The sequence below is a fragment of the Etheostoma cragini genome, chromosome 1 (assembly GCF_013103735.1).
Source record: "Etheostoma cragini isolate CJK2018 chromosome 1, CSU_Ecrag_1.0, whole genome shotgun sequence".
NCBI lineage: Eukaryota > Metazoa > Chordata > Actinopteri > Perciformes > Percidae > Etheostoma > Etheostoma cragini.
This window is the reverse complement of record NC_048407.1, coordinates 3,105,932-3,125,576: the sequence shown is the minus strand read 5'-3', so window position 1 is coordinate 3,125,576 and position 19,645 is coordinate 3,105,932. Positions and strand designations below refer to the sequence as shown.

Below are 19,645 nucleotides of genomic sequence, written 5' to 3'. Positions count from 1 at the left end.
TGCAAAAACACAACTCATCAATAGTTAATAGTATCTAGTTTAGTAATATTATAGTACAGTAATAATAGTAATGTCTGCAGGATGAATCCAGGGTGTCCATGGCTACCACCAGGAACATGTCCTCTGAATTTAGTTAGCAATCATTTTTCATTTTTTATATTTTTTTGTGAATTTGGGTGTTTCATTAACCTACAGGAAATGTACAATTTGGAATGTAGGCTACACATGTATATATTTAAATTTGACTGCTTTTTATCCAACAAAGTATTGAAAATAAATAAAGGCCTGAGGCCTTATTTAAACTGCAGTAGAATTGAAATCTGGCAAAGTGGACGAGGAGTAGAAACATCATATACAGATTATACATGGCTAAATGAGATTTACAGAAAGGGAAACTGAATTAATTGGGAAGTTGTGAAAATCCAAAACAGTTGAAATGCATTTTTGGCATCTGGTTCGCACAGTGTGTGTCAAATCTCGGTTCCAGCCCTCGTTGGAAGGAGCGGTTGTTTTTTCATAAAACAAATCATCTTATTTATATGTAAAAGAGATATGAAGTAGGATCCAAGGAGCACTTCTGAGGAATAATGTGCTATTGCTCTAAGATTGTTCCTTTAAGCTCACTACAACTTACTGTTTTATGCCGTCTTCCTCCATTTTACCCATTTTATTTCAAATCAATTCAATAATGGATCCTCTTCCTAATTGAAGAAGAAGAGATTCCTTTCATGAAAGGAGCTTGATTCTGCTCTGCGGGGGTGCCAATGCAGCCTTTAGTGGTAAATGTCAGTGGATGTAAGCAGGAACATGTAACTTTGCCTTGTATTACATGAGCGGAGAGGCTCGATCGTCCACGAGACGTTGCTTTTCATAACACCCAGATCCGTTTCCTTGCACACTCCTCCCCCTACTGGTGTAAATCCATAACCATTCGAGCTAAACCATGTGTTGTGTACTCATTAGCATATTGATATCTGTTATCTATAATTCATGGAAACATGTTTTGGAATTAATAGTCAAAGAAATGAGATTTTGTTATTCTGCCATGGTGCGCAGGATATGCAGTAAGAGCAACATTTCCTTTTTTTTAATACCTACATGTTTGAAATCCTGTTCAATCTCCATATGGGTCTCTGCTGCTGTCTGGTTTTAACCAATAGTCAAATTGGGAAAGTGATCAGCTTAAATCTGTGTGCCTTTCTTTGGTCCTATTCATCAAAGATTATTATACAAAGAAGTGAGGGATAGAAAGATAAAAAAGGAGCATTTTCTTTGCAGGGATTTGTTAGGCAGGACACATTGCAAGGGGCACAAAATGGAAACTAAGAAAGGTACTCCGGCAGAAATGCATATCACATAGCACCTTTGTCTCCTGCACTACATTACTGTGACCGTGTGCTGTTAGAAGGAGTCCTTCTGGAAGCAAGGGACACGTTTCTTTAAGGTTGAGAGGGGATGCAGGCGTGTGTCCTTGCTTCATGCTACTGCAAATTCTAATCTTTTTGAAGTCTGTGGCAAAAAAAAGAAAATCCCATGGGTGGGAATAAAAACAGCAAAGGCAGCACACGGAGCCTTCATGGATGGATGGACGGACGGACGGACAGGGACAGACAGTCAGAAAGACAGATACATATGAATAAAAATGTAGTTCCACTGGCTCATAAAGTCAAAATCCTGAGTTAAACCAAGATCCCAAGAGCTAAGAGTGTTAGCGAAAAAAAAAAAAAAAAAAAAAAGTAGTTTCAGATATATTGTCTCTTTTATGTAAATAAATACCAAATAAAATAGACTGCCAGTTGTGAAGTGAAATCTTGTTTTTTATTGGGGTAATAATTGAAACACACACAAAAATATCCAAAACAAAAGTCTATCAAAAAAACAACAACATCAGTTTTAAAAGCCAATCTAGAAGGAATAGGTCGGGGAAGGCGAAAGACACAAGTTGCCGCCGAGTGCTGCTGTGGTGTGTGACAGCGCCGGGTCGGTTTGAGGAGAATTAACGGCACTAGGAGACGATGATTTTTTGACAACGGCCATTAAGAATTAAACAGGCCAGCGCTCAATAATTTATGCTGCTTCCCAAAGTCCCCTATTCATTTTTTATCCTCTCCGTCCCCGTCCATTATTTCCATGGAATCAAACGAAATGTTCTAAATGTGTTGCTTGAGTGACAGCAGAGTCTTTATCGCAGGCGTGACATCTTGATGTGAAGCGGGGTCGAGGCCTGTTGGTATGTGCATGTGAACTGTTTCCTTAAATACATTCAGGAGTCAATTAATACAATATTGAGTCGTTTGCTGTGCTGTTTCTTTAAATAAGTGAATATTCCATAAGTAGGGGGCATTCGGTTCACTTCTTACAGTGCAAACAAAACATGTTGAAGTGTTTTCTTGACACATTTTCCTTATACTAAAGAGGTGAGCTTCCTTATTATGGGACATTTTTACTGCAAATTGAAGTTACAGTTGAGGCAAAAGGAAATCAGCCCAGAAAAGTGTACTATAGCAATATTTGAAAGCCCATTTTGACTCCGTATTATGCATATTTTTGCGTAATTGTTTCTAAATGTGTTGAAGACTGTGTATGCGTTTGCGGACACAACGAGACATCGAGAATGATTGACAAACACATCTCAGGGTGTTGCTTTTAATAAGCTCCGGCTGTAAAATGCTGCATGCGCATTCTAATTGTTCTACAACCACCGCTGGATTCCTTTTGATTTATGTAGTAAATGCGTTTTTAATAAAAGTGCAAGAGGAGAGGGAGAAAGGAGAGCAACGAAACGACACAAGAGGAGGGATGATGATCGGAGAGAGCAGGCGAGATGGGAGGAGAGAAGAGGACATGTTGACTCTCAGTAGTCAAAGAGGAATCACAGTTTGTTCTCCTTTTCCCCACAAAACACTGTAATGAAAGACAAACTCACTGTCCAACAGTGGAAGTAGGCTAAGGCATCACAGTTGTCTTTTATCAGAGACACAGCTAATACCCTTGATTCAGAGGAACAGCAGAAGGGCCATTAGGGTATTACATGTAGCCTGAAGCAATGGTGTCAGCCTCTCTATGCTAATGGGACCGTTCGTGGCCTGCAGAAATTAGCATGGAGCTCTCTGGGGCACAGAGGAGATCACCTTGCTCTCCACTGTTGTTCTCTTTAAATATAACGAGTAAGTTGACGAACTGATTGGGAGGCTTAACACAAAATTACAACAGACAGAACTGGTTTAGTAACAAAAAAACGGTTCAGTCCATTTTTATTTTCTATACTTTATTGATACACTGGAAGGAAATTAAAAATGTTCACTCTGTCGTTGGAACACAATACACACAGGCCTGAAATACACACACATGCACAAAATGGAGACATGTCAGAGCTATGGGGGCTGTAACCTGCTCGACAGGCACCTTGAGCAATTGGGGGGGTGGGGGGGTGGGGGGGTTTGGTTCCTTGTTCAAGAGCACCTTGGCATTGCCCAAGAGGTGAACTGGTATCTCTCCAGATACCAGTCCACACTCCCTACTTTGATCCATGCAGGGACTTGAACCGGCGACCTTCCGCTTCCCAATCCAACTCCCCATGGATTGAGCTACTGCCACATGGATATGTGTACATGTACATTTACATGTGTAATTAGTATGGGAAAGTGACTTTGAGAGATAGCAGAAAGATGGCTTGGACTACGCTCATGTGGCTCTGTAACTTCCCATGGAATTTCAAAATAAAGGAGCTTTTATGGCATCATTTGGAGTTGCATTATTTCATACATCAATATCTATGTCCAATTACCTGTACTTATATATTGTGCTTCATACTCTATGCAACATGAGTTACTTTGTTTTGTACAAAAAACAGGTTTTCATGCTCATGTGTTGAAGATGCTGTAGGTAGGATTACAGGGCCTACATTTACAGTTTTTAATGACAGTGGGCACAACTGTGCAAAACTCTAACTACAGTCTGCACTACCAACCTCAGAAACACAATACTAGTATCAAACACAAATACAGAAATCATAAGCTTTTCATCTGTACAGTTAGAACAATTTGAGTGACTACACTACTCAATAGCTTCTTTAAGCAAAAGATACAGATTTTCTAATATGTCAATTTTTAAGCAAGAAAACAAGAAGGAATGAAAATCAGCACTTTTATTCAATATAGTAGTTTGTCTCTAGTGATTGATGGTGTAAGTGGAAAAAGTAAAGGTGCATAATAGTAACACAGATTAATGTGACTGATCCTCTCCAACATTTTAACAGCATACTTTCTGAAGAATTGTAAGATATATGTTTTTTACTTTTTTATAGCTGCGTATGTAACCTCAGACATGTGACCTGGGCATTTTGGTATTTTAGCTCTTTTACTTGTTTCTCTCAAACGGATAAATGTTTCATTCTTACTGTATTTGGTGTTGTACACAAAAAAGCCTTTTTGAGTTTTTGTATGTAAATAATATATATGTTCACTGACTTTTTGCAATCGGCAGTGTTTGACAGGCACCAGACTGTAATGTACTCTGTTTTGAATGTGTGGTTAACAGTTTTGACAGCAGTGTGTTAACATCTGAACAAAGTGTTGTAAATCCACAGTGTTGTGCACGTTGTGGTTAAAGCCGTGGGATTGTGTGCAGAGTTTTGAAAACTGTGTTCAAGCGATGAAAAAGGAACTAGAGTGTGGTCCACACGAATGGCTGCTGGGCGGACTGTGCTTAGAGTTTTGCACATGTGACTTCTGTTGTGCCCGCTGTCTTCTAGCAATCAAAAAAAAACTGTGTGGCCCAATTCAGAAGCACTTAACAGTAAAACTGTCTCTACATGTGGTGTGTGTTTCCATGGTGCCTCAGAGATGCTCTGGTTTTGTCTGAGATATTGCCTGTCCTTGGTCTGTAGATTCTGTGTGGAAGAATGCAGTGTTGTGTGTGTGTGTGTGTGTGTGTGTGTGTGTGTGTGTGTGTGTGTGTGTGTGTGTGTGTGTGTGCAGGAAGCCATGTGAATATGAGTTGCAGAGTGAATATAGATCAGTCTCCCAGAGGCTAAGTGAGATGGCTGCTGTAATATCCCCCAATTACAGACAGATCAGCCTCTGACCAACCACCCAGTCCCGTCACTGCATGTGCGTGTGTGTGTGTGCGTTTGTGTGTGTGTTTGGAAGAGTTTGGGGATGGGAGGTGAATGTATGCCCTCTCAATTAGCTTGCTTTCTGTAACCTAAACAAAGAAAGGTTTAATGTAAGATGGCAGCAGTGACGTAGCTCTCCATAGCCATCATGCCATTGCAAGAAAAAGGTGTGTATGTTTGTGTGTATGTGTGTTTTTTGCTTGCATATATCTGCATCTGCTGGTGCGTTTAAGTGTGTATGTAAGTTGCAAGTTTTTATGCAAACGATCAATTTAATTTGCCTCATTGTGTTCTAAATTTCAAGTTATTTTAAATTATTTCCCAAAGCAAATATATTTTTACACTTTTCAATTTTCAACTTTCTTCCCAACATAAAGGCATGCATGCTGGGTAAGTGGGACTGGCTAACAATGGTACATTTACAGGAATGTTGATTAATGTGCATTGTCCTGATCATATGAATAAATCCTTTAAATCCTTAAAACCAGAGCACATTTTTCCCCTTTCCCGGAATGCCGTGGGGACTAGCCAGACCCTCCTCCGCAGCGCTGTGGGAGAAGGTTATGAAGACCATGAAAAATATGACATTACAGTTTTTTTCCATTGCTATGAAAATGTCTTCTTAATACTTTAAACAATTTTCCTAAACTCTAAATGCACCAACTCACCCGCAACACACAAAAGTTAGTTTTCAAAATACGAAAATACATTACCACAATACACTATGTCTCCCAAAACACTGCAAACATGTCTCAAAATCCCATAAATCTTCCTAAACACATGTTCCCTCCCTACAGGGACATGTAGTCAGTCATAGCCCAGTGTCATAAAAACACTAATATCAGATGGAATTACAGAAACTGCATTATTTTATATGTGTGAGGTCAGCCCTTATACAGTGGATAGGAGTACACTGTATTGACCATATATTGTGTTTTACACTGTACTTCCTCTTGAAGCCTCTCTACATTTTGTTTTGCTAGGTTTAGTATATGCCGCATTTCATTTCTTTTGTTGCAGAAATTCACTTGAAAAATGAACTTGCCATCTCAACATAACTTTATAGAATGTCATAGCATAGAATTTTTATCAGGAGAGACATGTTTGCAGATATGCAACTGAGGTTTATTGTACAGCTCAATAAAATGTACAAAGACTCCATCGCTATGTGAATGTCTTATATATCTACATAGTTGTGGAGAAACATCATAACACGGTGGAGGGTTGCACTTTTTGCCTGCAACGACAGCTAATAGCAAAGGGAGAAACTGATTTTAAAAAGGTAGTTATAAATTATAAAGGTAGTTAGAAATTAGGTCTTCCTGAAAGAATTTGAGCAATATTTAAATCGGGAGAGACTAGTTGCAGATATATATTTATTTATGTATATTTATTAGGATAACATCAAAATTGATTTAGGAATGCTGATTAAAAGTTAGTTTATCCTGAAAGAATTTACGCTGAGCTATATGTGTCAGTGCCCAATGTGAGAATAATTTTCCATCTTCTTTGATTGTTTGTCTTTACAAGACATGGACTTTACAAATTTCAGTATGACACGTTAAATCTGAGCATGCTCAACGCACATCTACACTTGACTCACATTGGGCGGGTCATAATTTAAAAGGGAATCAGACACATTTGTCCGGATACTTGTCTTCCTCTCCCTTGTGCAGGATTTTCCCTTGCTTTCTTTGTGTTCATCTTTACTGTATTGTTCCCTTTCCACACAAAATAAGCCCAAATAGCTTCTCTGTTACTGTGTGTACTACTGTAACATTTCAGAATCTGCTGTGGCCAGGTTTGCGTAGACAAACAAGGAATGGGACTTTGGTTACTGTAATCCTTACTGTCAAAATACACTGTAAAACATAAAGAATACTGTAAAAAAAGTCATGCAATTGAAAGAACCCCCACCCCGGAGTGTGTTTCCTAGCTGGGAATCAGCTGTGACTGATCTATCTGCATAGCCATATGCATCAGCTGTTTCTCTCATTTACAGTAACAATGGGATACTGTAAAATGCAGGCAATATATTTGTGTTTACAATATGAACAGCTGTTCACTTTGACTTTAGCCCAAGATAGGCTCAGAACATGATGTTATCTCTTCCGACTTAAAGTGTGAACGCATTTGCAAATTTGTCAGTGAAAGTCCATTGTTTTGGTCTTGGTGTGTGTAAGAGAAGTTCAAGCATTTTAAATGTATGTTAACTGAATGCATTTTGTGTCAAAGCATCAAAAAATGTGTTCATTGTATAGCCTACACAGACAGATGTTGCGCTAACTGTGTTAAGAGTTTAGGAAAGTTGTTAAAAGTATTGAAAAAAATGGTCATAGCGATAAACAAGTGCACATGGTGATTTAGATTTAACATCATATTCTTTTGCCCTAATTCATACTGAAGACAGCAGGAGAAGGTTTTGGAGGATGGTTGGTTCAGAGTGTGTGTGTGTGTGTGTGTGTGTGTGTGTGTGTGTGTGTGCTCTCTTCTCCAGATCTGACCTGTAGGCACATTATCTTTTTTTCTGCTGAACTTACAAAGACACTTTGAGATGCTGTGGTGATTGCAGCAGAAACTGGACATTCTCTCTCAAACACACACACACACACACACACACACACACACAGGAGCAGAAGCTGCAGATCAGTCTGGGGACTAGCCACTGCCGGCAGTGTCTAATTGCTCTCAGAGGAAAAAGAGATACTCTGGGAAAAAAACTGGTGCAGATCCAGCTCATTTCTTTTTTCATCTCTTGTGTTCATCGCCCTTTTGTTTTTTCCTTTCCTCTTCCTACCCACATGTTTTGGCTCCTCTGCCCATCGAGCAGCGACTCCATTATTCATTCTGATTGCAGAGTTAAAGAGAAAGAGTTGGAGATGGAGAAAGTTACAGAAAGGGAGAGAGAGAGAAGAGAGAGAAGAGAGAGAGAAGAGGGCCTTTATTAAACCTGCTGCTAATTGAGATAGCACGAAAATAATGGGGAGTGACACTTTAATGAAGACATGCTACGTGTTACCACTTCTTCCTTCCTTTCCCTACGCCACAGAGAGAAGGAGAAGGAGGAGGAGGTACAATGAAGAGAATAAAGAAGTGGGGAGGGATGAGGAGAGCATGAAGAAAGATTGAAGGAGGGTAAGAGCTTCAACTGTTTTATTGCAAAAAGAAGAAAAAAAGAAGACAGAATTGATACCGGCTCGCATCTCACGCTGTAATATGTTTTCAGTGGCACGTCAAAAGTAAGAGTTAAAGGGAGTTATGGGCAGGGATATTGTTCTATCACGTTAAAACACAATTATGTTTCATCAGGGTGATTGCATTGCACACTTGCAATAGACTGCTCTTTGTACTTTGCTCGGGTGCAACATTTCTGTGTATTTGCTCCCCCACCTCAACAAAAAAAAAAAAAAAAAAAAAAGAACATAAAGAAAAACTGTCGAGCAAAATGAAGCCAAAAAGGAGAGCACGATTAGAGGAGATATTACCGGATGATGTTCTTTCTATTCGGTTACCGCTCTCAAAATCTGACACAAGATGACAATCATTGGATTTGCTCAGGAGTGTGATTTGAAGAAAACAACGCTTCGCAACACACACATGTGGAGAACAATAGAAGCAGCTTTTGGGGAGAGCTTACAGCTTATAAGAAATCACGGGCGTTCCAGATTTCTTGTGTTGCATTATTGTGAGTGAATGTCATTTAAATCCATGTATTGAAATAGTACAGCAATTTATCTGCAGCCAAGTTATCATCTGCAAAGCACGTTTTGAGTTAGACGATGTGCGTATGTGTGTGTTAGTGTATAGGTGTGTGTGTGGGAATCCATGCACCATGTTACCCTAAAGTTTTAAATACGCCAGACGGGAACGGTGTCCTGCTGAGATTGAAAAGTATGATGCGAGGATGACTGCTGACGCTCACCCCAATCTACAAGCCACCGACGGTAACACACATACACACACACACACACACACACACACACACAGGCCGTGCCTGCCGCCTGTACTCTGGATGAATATGAAATCAGAAAATAGGTATAAATATTTATGAAATGCATTATTCTTTGGCTTTTTTTGCCAAAGCAGAGGTGAGCATGATTTGGCCCTGTCTCTCACTGTTTGTGCGCCTTCTTCGCATGAGTCGGGCAATTTAGAGTCACAGGCAAACCACAGCTGATAACCACACACACACACACACACACGCGCACACACAGTGAAAAAATACATAACCAAGAGCTTAACTGAAACACTGTATCGGTATGGATATAAAGGTGCATCTGTTATGTCCGTCTGTAAAGGAGCTTTCTGGGAGACCTCCCAAATTAAACTGCATCAACCACACACACACACACACACACACACACACAGTAGATAAACATACACATAACCACACTAATGATATAAAAAGGATTTAATACATTTCTGTTTCACGTATCAGTTCAGGCTTTGTAAAAATGTGATCAGTGTTCCTTTAAAACACGTGCGTTATGGATGAAAAACCTGTGTCTGGCTTACACAACTCATCCAGGGGAAAGCACTCTTTCAGCTCACACTTTCTTATTTGTATTTCATCAGACTAATCACAACCATCCAGGGCGACGCTAAGCCCCAGATGCAGCGACATTGCCCCTGTGAAACGGGGAGCGGGAGGGCCGGGCTTTAAGGAAGCCTTTGGGCCCTTTGCTGCATGTCGTTCCACCTCTCTCTCCCCTTTCATGATGGAGCTGTCCAATCAAATAAATGCAAACCAAAATAATGGTATGAAATTATGGCAAACGACTATGACCACTGAGTCTAAATGACCATGGATCTGCATTTACTGCTCTGCAGCTAATGCTAACTAACTAACTGACAGGAATGAAACCAGTGTAGGGAATCATGCACACGTAGATGCAACCCCTCCTTAAACTAACGTCTTATTCATTCATTAGTCTAGCCGTTCCCTTTTGATTGTGGATCCATCTTAATGTGTCGGAGGCCTCAACAGGCATCTTCATAAGCCCGTTCAACGTGCCCCTGCAGGCTGCCAGTCAGCGGGACGGCGGCCTGGCTTCCCTCGGTTGTGACGTTGACATTCAGGATCCTGCTTTTGAAAGGCTTTTCACCGTGTTTGAGCACCCAGCAGTTCCAGGTTGACGAAGACGACCATGTGTTTTACAATGCTGCAAATGTCAGTCAACTCCACAGAAACACTAATGCAAATCATCCCGTGGTCGTGTTGGGGAAAAATCACCTCTGTAAACCGCGGAGGAAATAAAGTTGTTATGTCTCTCTCCCTCCCAGCCTCTGGGTCTCTCTCCCTTCTAATTCCTACGTCCTCCAGTGTGATGGTAAAAAATGAGGCTCCTTAAGCAGCGAGCTGCAGCTTTTCTTTTTTTGATTGAAGTGAGTGATTTTCCCCGGCCACACACCTGCGTAAAACAGATGATAATGCCGTTGGAGTCATTTGCTGGGACTTTACTAAGATGAATATGAGCGGCGCTTTCTCATCATGCAAATGTGGCTGCGCAGAACAAACCTCGCTCTCCCGCTCCTCTCTGGGGGGAGACTGTTTTTTTTACAGCATTACAAAGAAAGATTACCTTTAACCGAGTGATTCGACTGTTTATCTGTGAATGTAAACCTGCCCTTTACTTTTGCCATGACTGTTATTATTATTTGTTCTGGGTATAACACTACATTTAATATGATATCGAGCATTGCGAGGCCTAACTGTGGGCTGCGGTGCCACCATGCAGCCATAGTTAGATTGATCGGACCACATAATCATTATTGGACAGTCTCCACTGTCACATAGCCTCTAGCTTAATGTCTCTGTCTTCCTCTCCGTCTATCCTTCCTGCCAGTCTGTTCTCTCTCTCCCTCTCTCCCTCTAATAGCCCTTCATTTCCTCTGCCCATTGCCCCTGCAGGCCACATGTAATACTCTGAGTGACCTGACTGTCTGGGTATACAACAAAATTTGGCGCAGACACACATACACACACACACACCGATTCAGAGAATAAGATGGTCAGCCACATAGGTCTTCTGCTACCACTAAATGTCACCTGTCAACCAAGATTGGTGGAGACAGCGGAAGGAGAGAGAGGACAGCAAGCAATACAAAAGCAAACACAACTGTCATGCAGCAAAACACACACTCTATAGCTGATACAGCCAGCAGCTTCCATAAAGAGCAGATTTAGCGATTGTGGACAATTTAAAACCTTTAACATATCTAAAGAAATCTTCTTATCAATCATCATGGTGTAAACAATCACTGATAAAAGGTATTCATAGGAGATTTTAGGTCATAGGATGAAAACACTATTGTTCGGTGTTGGGAAGGTACAATTACTCATTACTTTATTGCGTCGCAGACTGAAGTCTGTAGAACTCTTAGACTTCATTTCAAAGTGACTTTTGTTCCACACGGGACACGGGTGTCCCCGTAGTGAAAGTCCTGTGTTTGTTTGACCCACCACCCCAGTAGCCCTTCTCCTTATGTGGAATTTGGCCTTCTTGTAAATTGTGACGTCACTTTAGAAATGGCCAAATAAAACTTCATGAAGCTTTGTGAAGCATTTCCTTTTGTCTGAGCCTGCCAGATGTTTCTCTCTGCCCAACAAAGCGTTAAAGCACACTGAATTTTCCATTCCTTATGCCCTTCTTTAAACCAAGAGCGCCATCTAGTGGGTTCAGAAAATAAAGAAAATGGTTAATAAAGCTTTATTTGACAATTGCTTCCTCTCTTCCTTATTTGCCCTCGTGAAAATTGCCACATCACCAGAGGTCGCCACCTGAAAAGAAACGTAAATGCTCGAATAATTGACCCTAACAGTCATTTTTTGAGTCCTGTTAGGATAAGTGTGCCCTTTTGGTAAATGGACTGCTCTTATATAGCGTTTTTCTAGTCTCACCGACCTACTCAAAGCACTTTTACATAGTAAAGGAACCATTCACACACATTCACACACTGTGGCCAAGGCTGCTGTACAAGGTGCTCATCAGATAAACGCTCACACACATTTAGACTCCGATGCAACTCGGGGTTCAGTGGCTTGCCCAAGGACACTTTGACATGGGACTGCAGGGCCAGGGATCAAACCTCTAACCTTCCGATTGGCAGGTGACTGCTCCACCACTGAGCCACAGCCTCCCCAATCGTCTTCAGTGGGCGGGGCTTGTCAATTAACTGCAGGTGCTCCGAGTTAATAAGAAGACTTGAGTCACTCTTTTCGCAGAATCACAGATGTTGTGTCTAACCCTTGACACTAAACAGACATTTGAGCATGTTTGACTGTGGCCTTGAAGCCCAAATGCCTTTTATTACCAGCTTTCTTTTCTTTTTAAATAACCAATAATGAAAAAACTTGGAATGGGACACCAGCCAAAGATGGGGCTGGTGGCTGGGGAGGAGCTGCTGACGGAGTCAGCTGAGGTTGCGGTTCCAGGTAAGTCCGACTTAAACCACTGCCAGCCGGTCTTTCCTTTACTAGCACGCTTTAAGTAAGGGAACGAATGAAGTAGCCTAGACACCTGCCAGTAAGAGCAGTCTACTTCCACGACGTTCCACTTTCAGGATTGCTCCGGTGCCGCCGGAAATGCCACCGGATATCCTCGTTTCCGTCCGGGTGTCCGCTACAGAGGCACCAATGCTCCATCGTGCAATTAGCGATTGTGATTGGTTTAAAGAAATGCCAATAAACCAGGGCAATTTTCTCTCCCATCCCAAAATGCTGTGTGGACTAGCCAGACCCTCCTCCGTAGCGCTGTGGACAAAGGTCTGGCAGAGTGAGCTTAAGAGCCATTTTGGATAGAGAAATGTGTGTTACAAATTGTAAAACACTGTCATGAAAACATTTGACCATCCAGATGAACCCTCTTGTACACACCCAAGTGAGTGAGGGTTTAACTGTTTGCACGTGTGCCATTGAGCTAGAGAACTACTGTATATATAGTAAATCACATTTTCCTTGCTAGGTCTGTTAAGTTTGCAGGGAGTACTGATCTAATAACATCACACAAGTTCTGATATGAGCGCACACTTCAGACCAAATGCGATTACAACGCAACAAGACAAACCCCACAAGGGATATGACTATTCCATCACTCCTGCTATCTTGTTTCATCATTGTCATGAGCACATCTCTCATCCGCCATTTGAAAACATATCACCCTTGCATGCTATCGTGGATTTGATAGCAAGAAGCTCGACTTTCCTGTTTTGATATTTATAAGTAGTTGCATCGGGGATTGGACATTGTTCTCTCCCGTACAAGCATCTCTTTGTGTGTGTGTGTGTGTGTGTGTGTGTGTGTGTGTGTGTGTGTGTGTGTGTGTGTGTGTGTGTGTGTGTGTACACACGGTGAGGGATTGAACAGAGTGTGTCATAAGTGACCTGGGACTCCCCCTATGTTTAATCTGAGAGCAAAACAGAACTCATCTGCAGTCTGAATATTGAGTAAGTGAGCATTCTCTCTCTCTGAAACACACACACACACACACACACACACATACACATACACATATATTTGCCTATGCCAGTGTCAGGAGAATGAAAGTAATGTTTTCCTCTGGAAAAGCCTTTACAAAATGAACACGAGGCTGGGTCCTCTAATAAATTACCTTGTGGTATATGAGCTTTGTGTTTCCCAGTCACCACCCTCCTCCACCTCCAAAACTACTTATGCTCTCAGCTTTGACTCATACATTGTTCCCACAGTTTAAACTCTTGCTTTAGGATATGCTGTAGGTGTACACTCGCTCACTGTATTAGTCTCATTGCTGGTTCTAAAGCAGCCTGTGCACTAGACGTCTACAATGAATGTGAAAAATATTTGTGACATAAAGTACTGGGAAGGAGGGGATTTGAGGTAAAGAGTAACCTTTGCTTTAGACCAAATCACTTGTAAAAATGGATTTTGCAAAAATGCTGCAACTTAGGACGCATGAAAGGAAATAGCATGTCTGAGTTGTGCACAATTTGTAAAAAATATGCCACTGATTCACTAAAGTAGCAGCTAATTACAGTAGGCCCACATGAAATCAGCATCAGGTCTTTCTGTGCATTGTGTAATCGAGGGAGAGCTCAGTTGCCCTGTTTAGATCTGGAAGTCTGATTCTAAACTAAAGCCCATACAGGTATTGTCTTACAGCATACCAAAGTGAAAAGAAAAACACGTTTGCTAATAGTCACATTCTATTAACCTCAAATTGAAGCTTCATTTGGCCATCACTGGTATTTGGCCTGATAAATTAAAACTTCGCACACACAAACCACATAATCAAGTTTGAAACGTACAGATCACAAATCCGATGAATGCAGCCATGGAAAATGAATAATTGAATGAGGCCCACCATATACCCGACCAACCCACTAAATGATACATTTTGCAAGATGTATTAACTTGTAGTGGACAGATAAAGATGCACAAGGGGAAATTAAAGCAATTATCTTCTATCAGTTAACACTCACAGGGTGAATCCCAGGTCATTAAATTAAATCCCTGTTTCCTTCACTTGCTTCCCTTCCTTGTATCTTAGTCCGTCCCTTATGAGACGTGTTGGGACCAACCAGCAGGGGGTTAAATATCATCTCTCAAACAGAGATCTCGACCATGCGGCCTACAGCTATCTGTGGAGTCTGAACGCTCTCTGGAACCTAGGAGCCCATGCGGTCAACACGTGTTGTTCTTAACCCTCATGTTGTCCTCAGGTCAAATTGAACTGTTTTCCTATATCAATGTTCTTTTTAATTCCCCAAAATAACATGATTGATTCTACACAACGCTCTATGGCAAGTACAAATCTCTACTTTCAGGAATTTGTGGTGTCTTATTCAATTTTAAAGCATTTTGGAGAAATAAAAACTGAAATGTACTGTTCAACTAGTGGTAGTAAGGTGGTGTTAGTGAAAACTGAAAAAAAAAGTCAAAAAAATGGACAACGATGTTAAATATTTGTCAGTTTTTGACCCGGGAGGACAACACAACGGTTAGAGACTTGAGATGCAGCCTTAGTTAACTGTAGGATTTCCACCCCCAATCTCAGGAATACTAACCTGTGGACTAAATTTCCTGGGGACACTTTCACTTCCCCACTGTGAGTCGAGCTGTCTGTCCCTCGCTGTCTTTCTCTCTCTCTCAGCAGGCAGCAAGGCGGTGACATCTTCGCTTAGCACCACTCGGCTGGGGTGACGGAGCAGCGGTGGCACCATTCGCCAGATGTTGCTCCAGTCAGAGTTTCTTTTCTCTCAAAGTTGGCCGGATGGTGTCCTCAAGGAACATCAAAATCCAATTTCCAATTTGGTTCAATATGTACTGCTATAACAACCAAATTCCCCCACTGGGAATGCATAAATGTGTACTTTTTTCAAATATGTTTTGGGGAGTATTTTAATACAGTAGTCAATCCTAAAAGCAATACATCGCATAAAAAAGTTCTTATCAATTTATGACAAATTGCACGTGTGTCAAAACATCTCAAAACGACACAGAATCACTTTTAAAATACAGCAAAATTCAGATTTATCGGATGGCGTCCTTAATTAACTTATCTATGCTCGATAGATAGATAGATTGATAGATAGATACTTTATTCATCCCAAAGGACATTTTAGGCATCCTGTAGCAAGACAACCACACCACAACAAACACATTTACACACATACATAAGAATACAAATAAAAAGTAAAAAACCTACGGACTTTAATCTCCATGATGTCCCTGTGAAAGATTCCTAGATAGACAGTTCATTAAGAACAGAAATCTGCTCAAAGTCCTCTCAGATGGGGGTCCAGCCTAATGTTAGTCCGCTTAAGGCTCTGTGACATGCTTGAGAACCACCGTCACTGAACATCTGCACATGCTCGTGTTCTATGTGCTAACAGTTAAATGAACGACAGATGTCAGCTGAAACAGCGTCACTGTGGAGGAAAGGCAGCTGATTGGGGATGGATAAGGGCATTGATAAAAAAAAATGTAAAGGAAGAAAAATGAACTTTTCCTCTCTCCCTTGCTCTTTATCTCTCCACCTCTCCATCTCTCTCTCCCTCTCTCCCCCACCTCCTGTCTGTCGTTCTCCCTGTGATCATTAGGAAGTTTTAATTAAAGACTAGAGGATTATTCTAGTGGCCTGCAGTCTTTCACCTTCTCTCATCATCATTCCCACTCCTTCACTCCCATTTCCCCCCTCGCTCTGTGCTTCTTCAGGTTATATATGTGTGTGTGTGTGTGTGTGTAAGTGAGCTGCATTTGTTAAAGAGTGGTGATCAAGGCCTTCCACCTCCTTTGCCTCTCTCTCTCTCTCTCTCTCTCTCTCTCTCTCTCTCTCTCTCTCTCTCTCTCTCTCTCTCTCTCAGCATATGTCTAAAGTCTCCTACATGCCGGGGAGTTGTGTGAATTAGTATCAATATTAAAACTCAGAGAGGATGCAGTGCAGGGTTTGTTAAGTGTTCATTTTTTCATTCATTGTTCATTTTTTAACTCACACTTACAACGGAGACTTTCTTCAAACATACTCACATTGCCCAGTGTTCTTCATATATCATATTTTGATGATTTTTGCAGCTTAATTCATTTTCAAATTTCTACTTTTCAACACCTTGCATGCCTGTTATCATCACATATCCACTTTTATTTCGTTTCAGCACTGTTTATTGGGTCCAAAGCAGTTTTAAAGGCTTAAGGTTTCAAGTCTTTGTAACTTTCACACGTCGTTTAGTAACAAACGGAAGGTTATTTGTTAATAGTTGGGAAATGAAATATTGGCAAAGTCATTGTTTAACACTGTTGCCTCTTTTGTCCCTATGTGGAAATATCTTACACATGCTACTTATTGCCTTGCATAATGTGTGTGTTATTTATGTGATAGTGATGGAAGGAGCAGGTCTTTTAACCCTTGTGTTGTCATCCCATCAACCATGAAAAAAAAAAAGTTTCGGTCACTTTTTTCAACAATATTGTCACTTTTTCCCACATTTTCCTCACTCTTTCAATTTTTGAGGCGTTTTTTTCCAATGTTTTTTGATACTTTTAATGTTGACATCTGCAGCGATTATTTCGACGGCCCATTTTTTTTTTTTTAACTATAGTAATCAACTGAAAACGGGTCCATTTGACACAAGGACAACATGAGGGTTAAGTTACACGGTTGGATTTGTTCACCTGCCTATACCGAAAACTGACACATGAACCGACTCTTTTGTTTCACCTACAACATCACAGTACATGTGTGCTCCGAAAGAACTCCTCGGCACAGGGGACGCTCGCTGGACTGGAGTCTGTTTCTGAGCAGCAGCTCCAAACGGAGCTTTCTCTCCCACGGACAGTACCTTTTCTCAACTAACGGAAAAACACCTCAGCCACATTTTTCAGTTTTCATGTTTGAAATCCCTGAATGAGTGATGTCACTGATTGAGAAAGCCAGCCGAGTTTTTTACATGTGCTAACCCATTGGTACTGACTGAGCAAACATAACCCGCCCAGTGGCTTGTTTTGAGTTAGTTGACCCTTCACAACAAGGTCGGTCAACTGACCAATCAGAGCAGGCTGGGCAGCAGCAATGGGCAGTATGAGAACCATCAGGTGTTTTTTGAACATCAAAGCATGTAAACCTTTTCTAGCACACCCCAAAAGTACAAATATGATGCTGAAAATGAGTATAATGGAGGCTCTTAAAAGCATCCATTGATACAATCAATGGTTCATGAAGTTTCATGGTTCTGTCGAGTCTGACTATGACTTGACCTGTTGAACATGTTCTAAACGTCCAAGGAGAATATTATTTTACATTCTCTAAATTCTGAGTTTCTAGTAGGTTTACTTCACGAATATTATAGTCTATATCAACAACTTTTCCTTTCATGGGATTGTCCCTCAATTTGGCCGGATGACGTCACGTTCCCCTTTCTTTGTGTCTAATCTCCAGTGGATTTCTGAGGACTACGGTTACCTGGTCCTCAGATCGCTGCAGGGTAAATCCAGACAGCCAGCTAGACTATCTGTCTAATCCGACTCAAACAACCTTTGAACGTCCATGTTTCACCAAAACAAGTTCCTCGCCCGATACTAGTAGGATACAAAGAAATGCCACTTAACTGGAGCATGTGTATCTCCCATCCCAGAATGCTGTGTGGACTAGCAAGACCCTCCTCCGCAGCTCTGTGGAGGAAGGTCTGGCAATGCGAGACTAAGAATATTATAATACGGTAAAAATCATGAGAGGCTTGTTACTTTAAAGAGACCAATGGGAACATTATGTGAGTATTTGTACACATGGATTTATGCGGCATGTCTCTGCACTCTAACGTCATGAACAGAGTCCAAAAAAGCAGCAGTGAGTGCAGGTTTAGCAGCTGTTCAGGTGGGCTTGTGTAATTGTGTTGAAGGTGTATAGCAGCTGCATACAGGGACTGTCAGTTGTGTGACTGATCCCAGCTGCACACACCCTGCAGGGTGTGGACACTTACTGCTGCTGTACACACCTGAGATTAGCACTTCATATGTTAGATTGTAGTGACTGACATTATAGCACACTACCTCACACTGTACTGACTGGCAAAGACTTTGCATCATAACATTATTTGTATTACCCAAAAAGTAGTCTGGATCATTTCCAGGATAATTATTTCTTACCTTTTTCTCTGTTTGCTTTGGGAAAGAACAACAACCTTGGAGCTGCGTAATTGCTTAAAATGGAAAGTTTTCAAGAGAATTTGGATCGTGCAACAAGGCAGGCCTGCTCTTTCTTTCTTTCTTTCTTTCTTTCTTTCGGGGACTGGGACGTTTTGGGACCATTTGGGTGGGATTGCTGTGGAAGTACACATGGAGATACACTGTTAAGATGGAATGAGGTTTCATGTGTTCAGCTAATTTAAATAGCTCATGCTACTTTATTGTGTCAACAGTTAATTTAATATTGTATGTGACGTTTTCTTATGCGGGGGGCAAATGTTCCACCAGTTCCTTCCCAAGACCATTTTGCAGAGTCATCGTTGCTGCGTCCAGAGTCAAGCGCCGCCCGAGATGATTCTGATTGGTTGAAAGAAATGCAAAACAACCCAGAGTGTTTTTTTTTTTTCTTCTATCCCACAATGCATCTGCGGTGTAGCCATACCTTACTCCACATTGCTGCGTCCAGCAATGGGAGACCACCCAAAAAGCAATCTGTACCCTAAATCCGAGTTGTTACATCAAAACACAGTCCTTCTAGAAGTGGAAAGCACCGCAATGCCCTCGCTTTGGAGGACAAGAACATGAAGCCACACTTTAATCCCTCTCCGTGTCACATCAACTGTCCTAAAAAAGTAGTTTATTTTTGTCAAAATCCCAAAGCCCTCAAGCACTCCATCCATCTTAAACTCCCACCCGCCATCAATTACATCGTCCACGGTGTCAGAGGACGAGTACAGCAGACACCTAATCACACACCTTTAAAGTATTGGCCTGTCTGCTTGCTTTGTCCCCGTGAAAGGAGGACACAAAAAAAATGAAGAACAATAGGACAAAGAGAAATGAGGAAGTGTAAGTTGGGTGGTGGTGGAGGT

At 41.2% G+C, this 19,645-nt stretch overlaps 1 long non-coding RNA gene across 1 annotated transcript in view; it reads left to right on the top strand.

The window, feature by feature from the left end:
- Positions 1 to 19,645, top strand: part of LOC117946660 — a 28,344-nt gene that overhangs the window by 8,020 nt on the left and 679 nt on the right. Inside the window, exon 3 of the long non-coding RNA XR_004657074.1 lies at positions 7,311 to 7,320. This is a non-coding gene — a long non-coding RNA (uncharacterized LOC117946660). The remainder of the gene's footprint in view (positions 1 to 7,310; positions 7,321 to 19,645) is intronic.